The sequence below is a fragment of the Camelus bactrianus genome, chromosome 1 (genome assembly GCF_048773025.1).
Source record: "Camelus bactrianus isolate YW-2024 breed Bactrian camel chromosome 1, ASM4877302v1, whole genome shotgun sequence".
Classification (NCBI taxonomy): Eukaryota; Metazoa; Chordata; class Mammalia; order Artiodactyla; family Camelidae; genus Camelus; species Camelus bactrianus.
The window spans coordinates 119,518,173-119,532,895 of record NC_133539.1 but is presented as its reverse complement, the minus strand read 5'-3'; positions in this window follow the sequence as shown (position 1 = coordinate 119,532,895).

Here is a 14,723-nt window from a genome sequence, read left to right as displayed (position 1 = left end):
GTCACCACCTTTGGAAATTACAATGTGCCACAGGTCAGGTTCTCTAGAAGCAGAGCTTGAAATAGGGATCCTTGTGCCAGTCACTTTTTAAGACCGTAGGAAGGAGGAGATGCCAACAAGGATGTGGTTTCAGATGAGGTCTAGCCTCAGTCTGATCTCACGAGGACTTCTGGGGCATACGTTGCCCTGCGGTATCTGTTCTGCATTGAGGCAAGAAGGTAGGGCTCTTGTGCACCCACAGCAGTCAAGCACTCGTTCAAAGAAGCCCCAGGTGAGGGGCTGGAACTCCAGTTTCCCAAGGGCATTTCTCAGGTGAGGATGGTCGTGCGAGCTTTTAGCAGCAAACAGTAGAAGAGCCGCTGGGAATCTGGGTGAGGTGCAAGGGCCCTGCTACAGGAGGGACCTGAGGGTGTGTTCAGGGACTGGTTTCTATAGGGACCAGCAGGGGAGGACGTGAGTCTCAGGTCAGTCCTGAGGTCAGTCCTGAGGATGGGGGTGTTAAAGAGTTTAGTGGGAGAACCATTCATGGCACATCCTAGGTGTCTTCTCCAAACAGGATTTGGGGATGCACTTAGCAGACGTGTGGGGTTCAGGGCAGAAAACCTACTTACCCTGGCTTAAGCAAAAAGAAAATGTACTTCAAGAATTTAAAATAGCTCAAACAACTTAATAACAAAAAAAAAAAACAAAAAAACAATCTAATCCAAAAATGAGCAGAAGACCTAAACAAGCAATTCTCCAATGAAGACATACAATGGCTAATAGGCACATGAAAAAATGTTCAATATCGCTAATTATCAGAGAAATGCAAATCAAAACTACAGTGAGGTATCACCTCACACCAGCCAGAATGGCCATTATTCAAAAGTCTACAAATGATAAATGCTGGAGAAGATGTGGAGAAAAGGGAAGTGTCCTACACTGTTGGTGGGAATGCAGTTTGCTGCAGCCATTATGCAAGACAGTAGAGAGATTCCTCAAGAAACTAAAAGTAGACTTATCATATGATCCAGCAATCCCAATCCTGGGTATATATCCAGAAAATCAAAAAACTCTAATTCAAAAAGGCACATGCACCCGAATATTCATAGCAGCACTATTTACAATAGCCAAGACATGAAAACAACCTAACTGTCCATCGACAGATGACTGGATAAAGAAGCTGTGGTATATTTATACAATGGAATACTACTCAGCCATAAAAAAGAGTAAAATAATGCCATTTGCAGCAACATGGGTGGACCTAGAGATTATCATACTTAGTGAAGTAAGTCAGACAGAGAATGACAAATATCATATATCATTTATATGTGGAATCTAAAAAAAATGATACAAAGAACTTATTTACAAAACAGAAACAGACTCAGACATAGAACACAAATTTATGTTTACCAAAGTGGAAAGGGGAGGAGGGATAAATTAAGAGTTTGGGATTAGCAGATACACACTATTACATATAAATAGATAAATAACAAGGTCTTACTGTATAGCACAGGGAACTATATTCAATATCTTATAATAATCTATAATAAGTAATATGAAATAATATGAAAAATAATATATATATGAAAATAAAAATGTATAACTGAATCACTATGCTGTACACCAGAAATTAACACAACATTGTAAATTAACTATACTTCAATTTTAAAAAGAGGCCCATAGACCCCATTCAGAGTCAGATGTCCTTCAGCTTAGGTTGCATCTTATTCCTCTACCAGTGACAATCTTGATTCCAGAGCTTGGAGTCAGAGTCACAAACATGGAGATTTAATCACCCAGGAGAGGCTGTGTGGCTCCAGCTTTGAGGCTGAAGGGATTTGAAAGCAGGAGGCTCAAAGGTCTTCACAATTTTGTTCTCTAGCTAGATCAGAGATCCTAAGAGATCACATAAATTTTACCTGTAAATTTTGTCTGATCAAATCTCACATAAATATTAGAAGTTTGAAAAATAAGATCTGTGAAGAAAGTCAAAGAAATTGGTGTTAATTAACCAGGGAAAACAAACTGAAACACACATACACACACAATCACAGAGACAGAAGTGTATTTTTAATTAAGTCATCTTCCTTATTTAAAAAGATGGTAACTAGCCATTCTTGAGCTCTACAAAGGATGAAATAAAAAGCAAGTGGGCTTAATTGCAGCATTGGGGAATTAAATATGAGCAGGAATTCTTTGTTCAACATTGGCCTAAATTTTAAGTTCTATTTAATTGTAAGCTTCCTCTGGGTAAAAGAACTGTGTCTTCTTCATCTTCCCCAAAGTTTGAAAGGATGGATAACTGAGAACTCAAAAGAGTAGAATAAATAGAGACATAGACCTCTACCAGATTCTATAACTTTTAAGATTTTATTTATGGCTACAATGAATCTGATTTATCCATTGTATTAGTTAGGAATATTTTGGCTGCAAGTATGAGATAAACTGACTACACTGATTTAAACAAATACGGGATTGTTTTTCTTACATAACAGAAAGTCTCAAGGCAGCAACTTGCTGGCCCTGGTTTGCAACTCATGATTTTTTTTTTGGCCTTTCCCTCATGGTTGAAAGATAGCTGCTGCAACTCCAGGTATCACATCAATCTTCTATCAGAAAAAAAAGGAAGAGGGAAGAAACAACACCTATTTGGCAGAAGTGTATGCTTTCTCCCATATGGAGAAAGCATAACTTCAGAAGGAGAAAAGGTGGCCACAGCCACACAGAAATGTGCAGAGTTTGGAGGGCATGTGAGAACAAGGGAAAAAGAACTAACGAGTCTTAAGTCTCTGAATCTAATTGTGAATGGACTTCCACTTATGTGAGCCATAAATCCCCCTTCTTTTCAAACTAGTTTACTTGGATTTTTGTCCACTGCACCTGAAAGTCTTGATTAATTCAGAGGTCGGACAAATACCCAATAACACACATGCTGTTTATTTGGAATTAAGGGAGAAGTTTATCAAGGGGAAATGGAAAAAATTCTTCATGTTCTTATACTGAGCTTAGAAGATTTTTTTTAAGTGCTTAGAAATATCATAGTGTGCAAATACTGCTGTTAAACAATTACAATTTCTGAAATTATTTCCTGTTTTTTTAGAGGCCACTTATGGACCTCCAAGATGAGCTGTGTATGCTGCCTGCCCCTTTACTGTGATTACTTTATATACTGGAAAATATTGCTATAGAGCGGACCTTCAGATGACAGCCTGGGCAGATGGGAATGGGCCAAAACAGAAGCCAGACAGCCCAGTTCTCACCTGTGCTCTGTGGACTCATCAAAGTTACTTGGCCTCTCTGGGCCTCGGTTTCTTCATCTTTTCAACCAAAGACATGAACTGAAGCTTTCTGAGGCCTACTTTGCCTCTACTGTTCCTTGTCAATGTGATCACTTAGACTAACTCCTGATTTTACTCATAAGGCCCAGGGGCTCGCCTGGTCCCACAGCAAGGACATAGGCTGGAACCCAGACCTCCCGACTCTGAGACTGTCCTCTGAGTCAGACTAACGTCCTTGCCCGTTAGGGGAGAGAAGCAGGTCCTGGCAGGCTGATAGGACTTACTTTCATTTGTTGGGATGCACCTATTTCATTCCATAATGCTGAGTAGGGGGAATGAGGCCCAGGTCACAGCTCTGGCCCCATGTGGGCCACTTAACTGCCCTCTCTTCATGGCCCAGGACTCATCCCCGGGACAGATGACTGGCTTGCAGATGCATGCACTTGGCACAGAAGAGCCAGGGGAGAGGTCAAGTGCATCCTGGGGGCCTACTGGGGAGTAATGGGAAAAGCCATTTGGTGTCCACGTCCCCTGGGTGGGTCTCTGAGTGTAAGAAGAAACTGTGTGCAAAATCATAGTCTGGGGGGGTGGGGTGCGGGTATAGCTCAGTGGTAGAGCACATGCTTAGCATGCACAAGGTCCTGGGTTCAACCCCCAGTATCTCCACTAAATAAACAAACAAACAAACAAACAAATAAATAAATAAATAAAATTATTGTCCAGGTAGGAGGTCAGACGCCAAGAGGTGGGGGTCAGCCCCTCCCTAGCCACGCCTCCCATCCCGCTAACAAGGACAGTGCGGTGAGAAGTCTACGGGGCGGGGCTGAGCTGTCAGCGTGTCTCCCTGTATGTAGAGCCGTAGGTGCTCCAGGGCGATGAGAAATAGAAGAGAGAGGAGGCACTTAGGACTCAAACATGTTTGAAAAGTTCTATGTTCAGTAGATTTAATGATGCAGACACAGCCTCGAGTATGTTGAGCTCCTGTGAACCTCCAAGCAGGCTGAGAAGGCTTGAGATGTCCTCTGCGTTGGGTCAGTGGTTTGCTCCGGGTTGTTCTACCCATGTGACTCGGAAATCCCTTTTGAAAGGAATACTTTGGTTGATAAATGCATCCTGGAGAAACGCTGAACTAGACAACATCAGGAGATCAGCACTTTCTAAGCATTTCTGACCATGACCCACCACCGTTGAGGAATACATTTTACCTCACAACCTGGTCCAAACACACTTATCCGTAAGAACTGCAACAAAGCACTCAGGACGCAAATCTGACCTCTTCTTTCGGTGACATATCCTGTATTTACACCTTGTTCTGGTCTATTCTGTTTAATTCTGTTTCCTTTTTTTTTTTTTTTTCAATGGTGATCGACACTCGATTGACCCAGTAATGGGTCACCAGCCACGGTTTGGAACACATCACTTGTCATCCTTCGCATGGCTGTGTGTTGAGTGCCCAGGACTTTGCTTCCTCTGTGTACAAGGTGCTGTGGGTGGGTGCTGCTTTCCTACCCTGGAAAAGGCGAAAACTACACACAGCACACTGGTCAGTCGGTCCCCCTTCAGGAAGCTAACCAGGGAGGCAAGACGCCGAGGTCAGGAAAATATGAATTGCAATGTAGGGCACCGTCAGCCAGCAAAGAGAAGTAGCTGTCATCACTACGCAGTCAGGGCGTGGCTGCGGGCCAAGCCAGGGCTGGCCCCTTCCTCACTCAGTCCCTTTCCTCCATGTGAGTTTGGATTGTCTGAGAAGCAGCCTCTGTGATGGGATGCAACTTGCAAGGGTTTTATTAGAGGAATTCCTGCTGGAGAAAATGGAGGTGAGCTGGGAAAGACCTGGAGAGTGGTCCTGTGGTGATTGATGCCAGTCTGGCCCCGGGCGGAGGAGAGAGGGAGTGTCTAGATGGCTCTGTCATCCAGATGAGGTTTAGTCGGTTCTATTAGGGAGTCCTCGAGCCGAAGCTGGCCATCCAGGGGGTCCTGTGTCTCCACAGAACAGGACTGGTTCAGGGTTCTGCTGTGCTCACTCACTGGTTGTGGTCCCCACGCTGACGTGAAGCTGTACCTCCACCTCCGAGCACAGCGACCGGGCCCCTGACCACCTGCGCTCCCTGTGCTTGGAGGTGAGCTGGGTGCATCCTTACGGCCGCATCTCTCCTCCTCACTTTCTCCTTCCTTCAATGAGCATTAAGTGGTACCTGCCCCAAGCCAGCTCCTGTGCTGGGGTCTGTGAGGCCAAACCTAGTCCCTGCCTCCTGGAACCCGCAGTCTGGTGAAGACACAGACTGGAAGAAAGAATTCCACCCAAGGGTGCAGAATAACCACTGTAAGAAATGCTCCCGAGGGGGGGCCCTGGAACAGTCCAGAGCGTTCCCTCAAATCCCTTCTCAGTCCCTCCCTGCCCACAATCTCCAGAGGCAACCACTGTTCTGTCTGTCTTTTCCACCACAGATTAATTTGGCCACAGCCTCATGGAATCGTACATGATGTACTCTTCTGCGGCTGTCTTCCTTTCACTCAGCAAAATGGCTCTGAGATCCAGCCCTGTGGCTGGGTCTGCAAGCTGCTCCTTCCTTCTGATTGCTGAGCAGTGCGCCTTTGTGTGCACAGGCTGGGATTCGTCTAGCCACTCTTTTGTTGAGGGCCTGGGCTATTTTTCAGTTTGGGGCTATTGTGAATAAATCTGCTATGAACAATCTTGTTAAGTGCTTACTTTTTATGATAACAAAAGCTAAAATGCCGTGAACTTGAAGCCTCCATCAAAATCTCCAGCTAAGCCTGATGGCTTTTTGGACCGCCACATGAGCAAAGAACAATTTCCCCGTGTGGCAGCCAGCCAGTGTGCCAGGTGTCCGTGGAGAGTGTCTCTCCCATCCGTTTCTAGATGGGAGAAACGGCCTCGTCTTCTAGACTAGCAAGCTGAGGCTTAGGGTAGGGGGTGAATTGCCCAAGCTCTACAGCTTGTACCTGGCAGACCTTCGCCATTTGGAAAGTGGCAGGAATGTCAATAGTGATCTCAAGGCCAAGAAAAGATGAGCGCGATATTTTGTTTTTTCAGTTATCACTTTATGATGACACTGATGCCATTTTTATTTGCCTTCTGGGATGGGCCTTAATTACAATAACAGAAAGTTGCGGAAGCCAAGGATTCTAAGATTCTAAGAAACCTTCAGGAACAGCAAGCAATGTAAAAAAATTAATGATGCATTAAAAAAAATGTTTTCTGTAACAAAATTACAAAAATTAGAAAAGAATAAGAGCCTCAAAAGGTAAGTATTTGATCAGCTTTTTGTTCATATATAAAAGCAGATACGGCCAAATTGGAATGTCTTACAGGAATGTTTTATAGGAAATCTGTAAAGGAAGGAAAGAAAGATTTACAACTAGTGTTTGTCTAGTATACACTCAGTGCCAGGAGACCCTCAGCTGGACAACGTACCTACATTTAACTCATTTCATCTTACAAGCAGCTTCAATATCCAGTCTCCCCTTCCTTTTTAGTAATGGAACTCCCAATTTTTTGCAAGACATGTGGCCTCACAGAAGCAAAACAATTCTCAGCTTCCTTTGTAGCTAGGTTTGGCATTTGCTAAGTTCCGACCAATGGAATGTAAACAGAAGGGGCATGTGCAACTTCCAGGAAGAAAGTCATCTTAAAAGGAGGGGTGTGCTCTTTTACTCCTTCCTCCTTCCCAATGAATGGAAGCAGATGTGATGGCTGGAGCTAGAGCAGCCATATAGGACTATGAGGTAGAAGAAACGTGGAGAAAATGGCAGAACAAATACATAGAAAGTTTGGGTATTTGATCACCATGGAGCCACCATACAAGTTCTGAACTGTGCATCTCCAAAATTTATGTGAGGAAAAAATACACTTCTCTTGTTTAAGCTACTATTAATTAGTCTGTGTTTTCTGTCATTCTGGCAGAATCTAATCCTGACATAAGAGGTATTGCCATCTCCATTTTACACATGAAGAAGGTCCCCAAGAGCCACAGATCTGGATAGTGACTCTGAGAAAATTACTTACCATCCTAAAGCTCCGTTTCTCCTAAGATGGAGACAGCAGTAATTTCATTGCGAGGGCTAAGTGAGGTGCTGGACTGGGCCTGCCACTGACTAAGTGATCAGTAAATGCTGGCTTTTATTATTAGTCTCTGGGGCTGGGCTGGAGTCACACCCTAATTATTTCCCCTCTTCCATAGCACTCTTTCTTCCATTTGGGGCTGTCAGCTTAAATAATAGCCAGTTATGTTACCAGCAAGAGTGGGTTTATTTGGATAGGGCCAGAGGAACTGCAGTTCAGGAGCTGTGGACACAGGCAAAGCTAAAGAATCGGAAAGGGGAACTCACTTTTATAGAGGGAAAGGGGGAGCTGGCAGGGCTGTGATAACCAGAGAGTCCATCGGAGGAACCGGGGTTGCAAAGCATGGAGGTGTCTCATTGGTTGGGCTGCTACGTCTCTGATTGCCTGGGCAGGCCTAGGGCAGAGAGAAGAGTTCTTCCTGCTGGAGAGTAGGTAGAAGCACCTCCCTGATGGCGTCAGAGGGCCCAAGTCTCTCCCTGTTTGGAGTAATTGATGATGTGTGACGGGACGGGAGCCCCGCTATGGGCCTTTCCTGACTCCAACATCAGCTGTGGTTGCTTCAGTCAATTCCACGGGGTCCGTCCCTCTAGCCTTACATCCCCTAAAAGACTAAACAAACATCCCTTTTCTCCTTGCAGACTGGGGTTCCTCCCCCCACTCCCCCTGCCCGCACAAATCTCTCATCCAGTCAACTGCACCTTAGACTCCACCAGATCTGAAGCGTACAGGGCACGGTTGCCAAACCCCAGCTGCTGGCCCAAGTTCTCAAGCACAAGGCAGTTTGAACAAGAAATGTGGAGTTCCTAAAAGCAGGACTTGTACTCGCTAAGTTTCCACTGCTCATTCTCAAAGAGAATTGGCTCAAAGAAATCCAAGCAAACCATAAGGTGGCAAAATTTGTTTTCAAAGCTGCCCCCAACCCAAGTCAAACACCCTCTCCAAGGTGCCTGCAGGACCTGAGTGCCCTACAGGTCTGTTTCGCAGGGCAAGCCCAGCACAACTTCTCCGTCCGGCTGCTGCTCCCCGAGGCCCCGGCGCTCTGATGCATGAGTCCTGCTGTGATAACCAATACCGCGTGGATTATTGCGCTGGTTCCTCGCTTGTCGGCCGTGAGGATTTTGTGGGTGGGGATGCACAGAGTTTGTGCAAAGAGGTCCTCAAATCCACCCACAAGCTTTACTGTCCATAAACTCAGTCTCTAACGTGTCTCCCACAGGGTTATACCACTAGTTTTCAGATGTATACACGTGCTCTTGTGATGAATCGCATTTCATTGAGAGCGTTAGATAAAGCATTGGATCATCAGTAGACACTGTGGTATGTATACACACCTCCTGCCACGCGAGAGTTAAACCCCTTGCTTTGCTCTACTCAACGGGAACTTCCAGAGCTAGTCTCGTGATGCTCCCGGTGGAGAGTCAGACGCAGAAGCAGTTCAGCGGGTGGGAACGTGGAGGCCACCTTCAGAGCGCGCTGAGATGGGACCTCAGCTCGCCTGCAGCGCAGCTGTACTGAGAAACACAAACCCGCGGCCGTGAACGGGGGCAGCTGTGCCCGGCAGGGAGCGCAGCAAGCACCCTGGAGTCCACTCTCTTCGTGTGGAAAAGAGTCCGACCCTACGTGCATCACGCGCACAGGGCATGCAGATCATGACCACAGGCAGCAAGGACAGGGGGCAGAATGCCTAGGGGTGAGCAGTGGGAATGTGTCTGAGGAAGCTGCTGGCCCTCCAGCTTCAGCCATGGCTCTCTGATCACAAGCAACAGAGAAGGACTCTGGACAACTGAGGCCAGAAAGGAAGTACAAAGAAGACAAGCTGAAGAACCAGATCTCAGAAAGGATAGGCAGGGATCACGGGAGCAGACATTTTAGCAGAAAATTTATCACATTTTCCATCCATGTGATACTTTACCAAGACTGGGATGCTTGGGGAAGAGCATGGGACTGGCTAGAAAAGATTAGGATACCATGGGTGGCAGCCTCCCCTCAACCCCCCACCAAGACTGGGGAAGGCATGACTTTCAAAGAAAACCAGAAACCAAGGGGGAGGATGCTGAGCATGGAGGTAACAGCAGGTGTCAATCTGAAGACTCCATCTTTCCATCTTTAAAATGGGAATAACCACAACGCCATAATAAATCACAGTCTATAGTGTGGTTCATGGGACGTGCCCAATATGTCATAGTCTCCAGACCTTTCCTCCAGAAAACAATGGTGATGTCATGGGCTCTCTAAAGAATGCATCCCCAGCACAGATGAAAGAATTTTCACGGCCAGCCCTGTCATTTGACAGATCTCTGGGACCTCAACCTTCAGCAAGCAGTGGATCTCTGTAGATTGATCCATCACTTCTTGCCAGGGGAATACAAAAGCAGAGTTTTGCACGAGCCTTTTCTTGTAGGTAGACTGGGACTCTGGGGGGAGCCACCCAATGGTTGAGTCACCTGAAGTCAGGGTCCTTAGAGCTGTTCCTTTCTGACATTAACGCTCTCCCTCTGGCTCCCAGTGTTCTTAGGATGTACGTTCACAGGAAGCTATGGCGGTCTGAACAATTTCATTCTAAAATCTTATATTGTTTTTACTTCCCACTGATCCAGACACACACACTCACACACACCCATTTCCCTTTAAAAAAGAGTGACGCAAGGTCAGAGTTACATTTTGCCCACACATCTTTCAGCTTCGGGGATTGTCTGTTCCAGTCTGGCTGTGGGCACGTCCCAGACACCCCTGATGGACAGGCTTGGCTCTTTCCTCCACTCTTTCTTGGCTCTAATTTTCGCCAACTTAAACATTTTTGCTTAATGTCAACATCTTCTTTCCAGTGAACCAGGCATTTCTGTTTCTTCACCATTTGAGGGTTTTTTTTTTTTTGTCCTTGTCAAAAGTGTGAAATCTGACAGATTCATTGACTAATCAAGAGTTATTGAAAGATGAGGATATTGGCAAGTTACAAATTTTAAAAATCCAGCTCTGGTGAATTTGCTTGAAATAATGAACTATAAGATCCTTTCATCTTTCAGGGTCTTTGTTTTTTTTAACGCTAAAAATAAAGTGATTAAGTTGTACTTTTCAGCCTGTGAAGGAGTTTATTTTTCATCCTAAGACAATGAGAAGACATTGAGTGATATGTAACAGAGGACAAAATGACCAGATTCGTGGGTTTAGCAGATCTCTCTAGCTATTGAAAATGGAGACTGGCAGTGGGAGGTGAGATTGGAGACAATGACAGCAGATAAAAGCTTGTGTTAATATGAGCAGAAGGTGGCAAAAACCTGGACCAAGATGGTGGCAGTAGAGTTGGAGGGAAGTAGAAATCCAGGGGGAAATGACTGAACTCAGCGATCGGCACAGACAAAACTCAATCAGAAATTAAGAAGGTAAGGTAAATAATGCCATGCGCAAGAAGACAGAATTGCATTCCTAATTAGTCTCTTCTTCAGAGCAAACATCACAGCTGAAATATAGCCATTTGGCCGTTACGTCTATTTCCTTAGGATATACCTCCAGCATCAAGAAAGTCAACTCCCAAAGACCTACATTCTTCATAACTTCAGATGACAAAGGTTATTGAAAATAGACAGTGCTGAATAACTAGCCTCTCAAATGTTTCAAGAAGAAACCACCACTCCCCCCAACCCCCGCCTTCTCCACCACAGACACACTTTAAATTGAACAGTAAGCATATTTGGGAAAGAAACCATCTCTTTACGTTTTTTTCTCCCAAGACGGATGGTGTTCTTACTCAGAGTTGTAAGTGTCAGAATAAAGAATGCCTGTGAGGTTTTAGTAAAGGGAGATAAACAGACAATCAGAAGCCTGATTGTGGTTTTTTTAAAAAAAGACAATTTTCCGTAAAGGAGTTCTCCTTTGGGAAGAGAAACTTTCCTTTATAATCTTTGCAGCCACACACAGATGAAGAGCATGAAGAAGGCATACTATATCAATTATGGAAACACGGCTATGTATTAAGAGAACACAGACTTTTTCCAGATACGTCGTAAATCTGCAACTCAGGAATTCTAGATCAAAACAGGGATGCCTGCTCTTGTTTCTGCAATCACTCTGATTTCCTTCTTGCTAAACACTTAGCACCAATAACACCTTAGATTAAGCTCAACAAGTGTTTGTGGATGAAAAACTGTTCAGAAAAGGGCATATTAGTGAGGCTGCTTGTACTAGATTTAGATAAATATCTTATTATTTACAAGTTAAAAAAAAACCCTGCTTCTGGCTCTCTTGGACAGAAAGGGGTGTAATTGGAAAGACATCTGGGGCTCACTGACTTGATGGTAGATTGGGGTCCCAGAACCAAGGGGGCTGTGAAAAGGACCACATCCCAGGAAACCATCTGGTCCACACCCCTCCTCAGCCTGCAATGCACCAGGACCACCACCTGCCCCATGGTTTTCAGGATTCTGAACTTGGAGGGCAGGCTGAGCCCAAGGGGCAGGACCTTGTTCCCTGACTGTGTTCCTCTCTCTCAGACCCCCCATGATGGAAGATCCCTGAGAGGATGGTCACAGAGGGGAGTGGATGCCGGACAGCCTCTGAATGACCAGTGTCCCGTCCAGGTCCCCCTCCCAAGTTGTTCTTTCCTGGGTTCCTTAGATCTGACTGATTTATCCAAAACAGTGATCAAATCAGATCCCATTAATACGATATTAGAACTCAGACAGGGGTGGAGTGGAGTTTAACAATGGTGTTGACAAAGACAAGAAAGACATTTATTCATTTCTAATAAATGCAAGGTCTCTGTACAACAGAAAATGGCTTAACTACTTTAGAGAATTACACGTTTTTGGAATCCCAATGAATGTATTGGTAGTCTCACCATATAAGTAGGTCAGTTATTTGGGCTGGAATTTTACTTTCAAGGGATAAACGATTCTTTACTTGTTAAAATTTAGCCCTAAATGGCAGTGCTTAACTGCTTTTGAGCAAATAAAGTTTGATTTAAAGAAGAAGAAAGTCAATTATTTAGACTGCCCTAACTCGGGCTTTCCCGCCTATGAAAAGACCCCTTTACATAATCCTTGAGTCATCAGTATCTTCATAAATGCCACAATAATGAAGACTAACTATTTATATAATACCCCTTAAAATGTTTTCATGATTATTACCTTTCCCAGTTTCCCTCACCATAAGGTATAAATTATTCCAGTTTCCACCACTGTAAGGTAGATGAATTATTCCCATTTTATAGATGAGGAACCTGACATTCAAGGAACTTACCCTAGCTCAAATAACCAGTGAGTGTCCATTCTTCTCTCCCTTTCACTTCACATGGCCCCTTGTTGTTTTATATATATATGTGTTTTTTCATAACTCACTTATTTTATTACTGTTCCAGAAGCAAATCCAAAATAAGAAACTATAGAGGAAATCAACACCAAGTCTATTCATCAACAAATGTTTACTGAGCCCCACTGTATCAGCAAGGAAACAGGCTAAGCTGCTGTAACAAAGAGACCCCAACTACAAAGGCACAAACAAAATAGATTTTGTTTCCCCCAAATGACCATCTAGGGTAGTGGGCAACTCAGGGCAATTCCTCTAGGGACCCAGGTTCATTTTAGCTTGCCCACCTTCTGGGGCAGAGATTCCCCAATTTTCTTGCTTCACAGCTCCCTTAACATCTCAGGAATTTTTCACCCACAGGTCAAAAGAAACACCCTAAAGATTTGTCTATGAATTAGTCAGTTTCAAATGATTTAAGCATGTCTGTCTTAAAATAACTCAGCAGCTATTTGGAAAAAAAATCATACAAACAGATCAAAATAAATACTATTTTCTTTCATTTTTAAATAACCACAATTGCTTACTAATGGTACGTGTGTGCCTGCTGGGCATGGCACAAGGTCTCCATCCTTGGACTCGGACTGGATACCATCATTACTTCCTAGCCCCTGCTGATTTTTGCACAATGCATGCTTTTTATCAAAGCAACCATCTGCAACCCAGCTTCACAAAGACATGATGTCATGATCTAATGTTGAAATGTGAGCTATTTCGAGCTAGTAGTTTTAGTCAGGACCTAAGAGGCTAATGCATTTCCCTCAAAAATCTAAACCAAAAAAAAAAAAAAAAAATCAAAACCATCCTTCAGTGCTCCTTTGTGTTTACTGCGGCATCTCAGGGTGCCTCGGCATGCAATTTGAGAACCACTGTCCAGGAGTGCTGTCCTGTTCCCCTGGCTGTGCAATTCACAGCACCACACCCAGGCTGGCTTCTTCTGGAGAAGCAGTGCCTTCCCACCTCTCCAGTGATCACTTCCTCAGCTCTTCCCAGGCTCCTGTGGTTACCTATCACCCTAAGTGTCACACCGGGAGGAACATGTGCCAGTGAGTCTCCCAGCAAGGTCCTCAGCCAGCGGAGACCACGCCTGCTCACCTCACCCCAGTCAGACACCCACAGCAAAACTCAACCCACTTGCAAAGCGGCAGTGAGGACGTGTGGGCTCCTGCTCGTGTTCTGAAATGACCCACACTCCTCCAATCCTGTGCTCACCTGTGACACCGATAAGACTTTAAACTGGATTGAACTGTAAGGAGAGAGAGTTTTCCCTGTGTCAGGCATGCTCCACCAAAACACGGGAAACGGTGTGTCAGTCTGAAATGGCAGGTTGTGGAGGAGACCCCATGTTAACTGGAGCAGAGTGGAGTGTCTTAGAGACGTCCCAATCTCCTCGTGGAGAAGGACTGCTGAACCACTGGGCATCTCAGGAACCGCTGGTGTTGGTGTAAGAGCAGAGCAGCCCTCGGGCAGCGGGGAGAAGTCCAAGTGTCTTTGTTGGACCGCGGCTGAATTTGTTTGCCCTTCCAAAGCCCCCTTCTGCTGGGTGATAGACACTGAATCGCAGGCAGTCCTGGGGTTCCTATGACATGACACTGAACAGTATCAGATCGCTGCTGTTTGATCATTTCTAAACACACAGTGGCAACTGTGGATGGTTCCAAGCATATTTCGGCTCCATCGCTCCCAGGGCTGAGTCTGCACTCCAGGGGCTGACGTGGTGACAGAGCCTGCAAGGAAGGGCAGTGTCCTTCATGTCCCTGGTTCATGAAGACCTCCCCTCTGGCCCTGCTCGTCTCCAAGGCCGCTGTGAAGCATGCGATGCCCACATCCCCCGTGGGTGGGTGTGAAATGTACCTGCCCAAGCCGCCTTTCTCAGTGAGAGGTATGAACATCCAGACTCTCCCCTCTCTTTCCTGCTCTCTGGAGTGAGAAGGACCCGCTCTTGCAAACTCACTTATTCTTCCAAGTCTATTGTTTCTGGCATAAATTTAGGGCTTTCATTCCTTTCGAGCTCAGATTTTTAAGAGCCTGTATCCCTCAAGCCCTGAAAACATTTACTTCTGAGCATCCTTCCTCTGAGC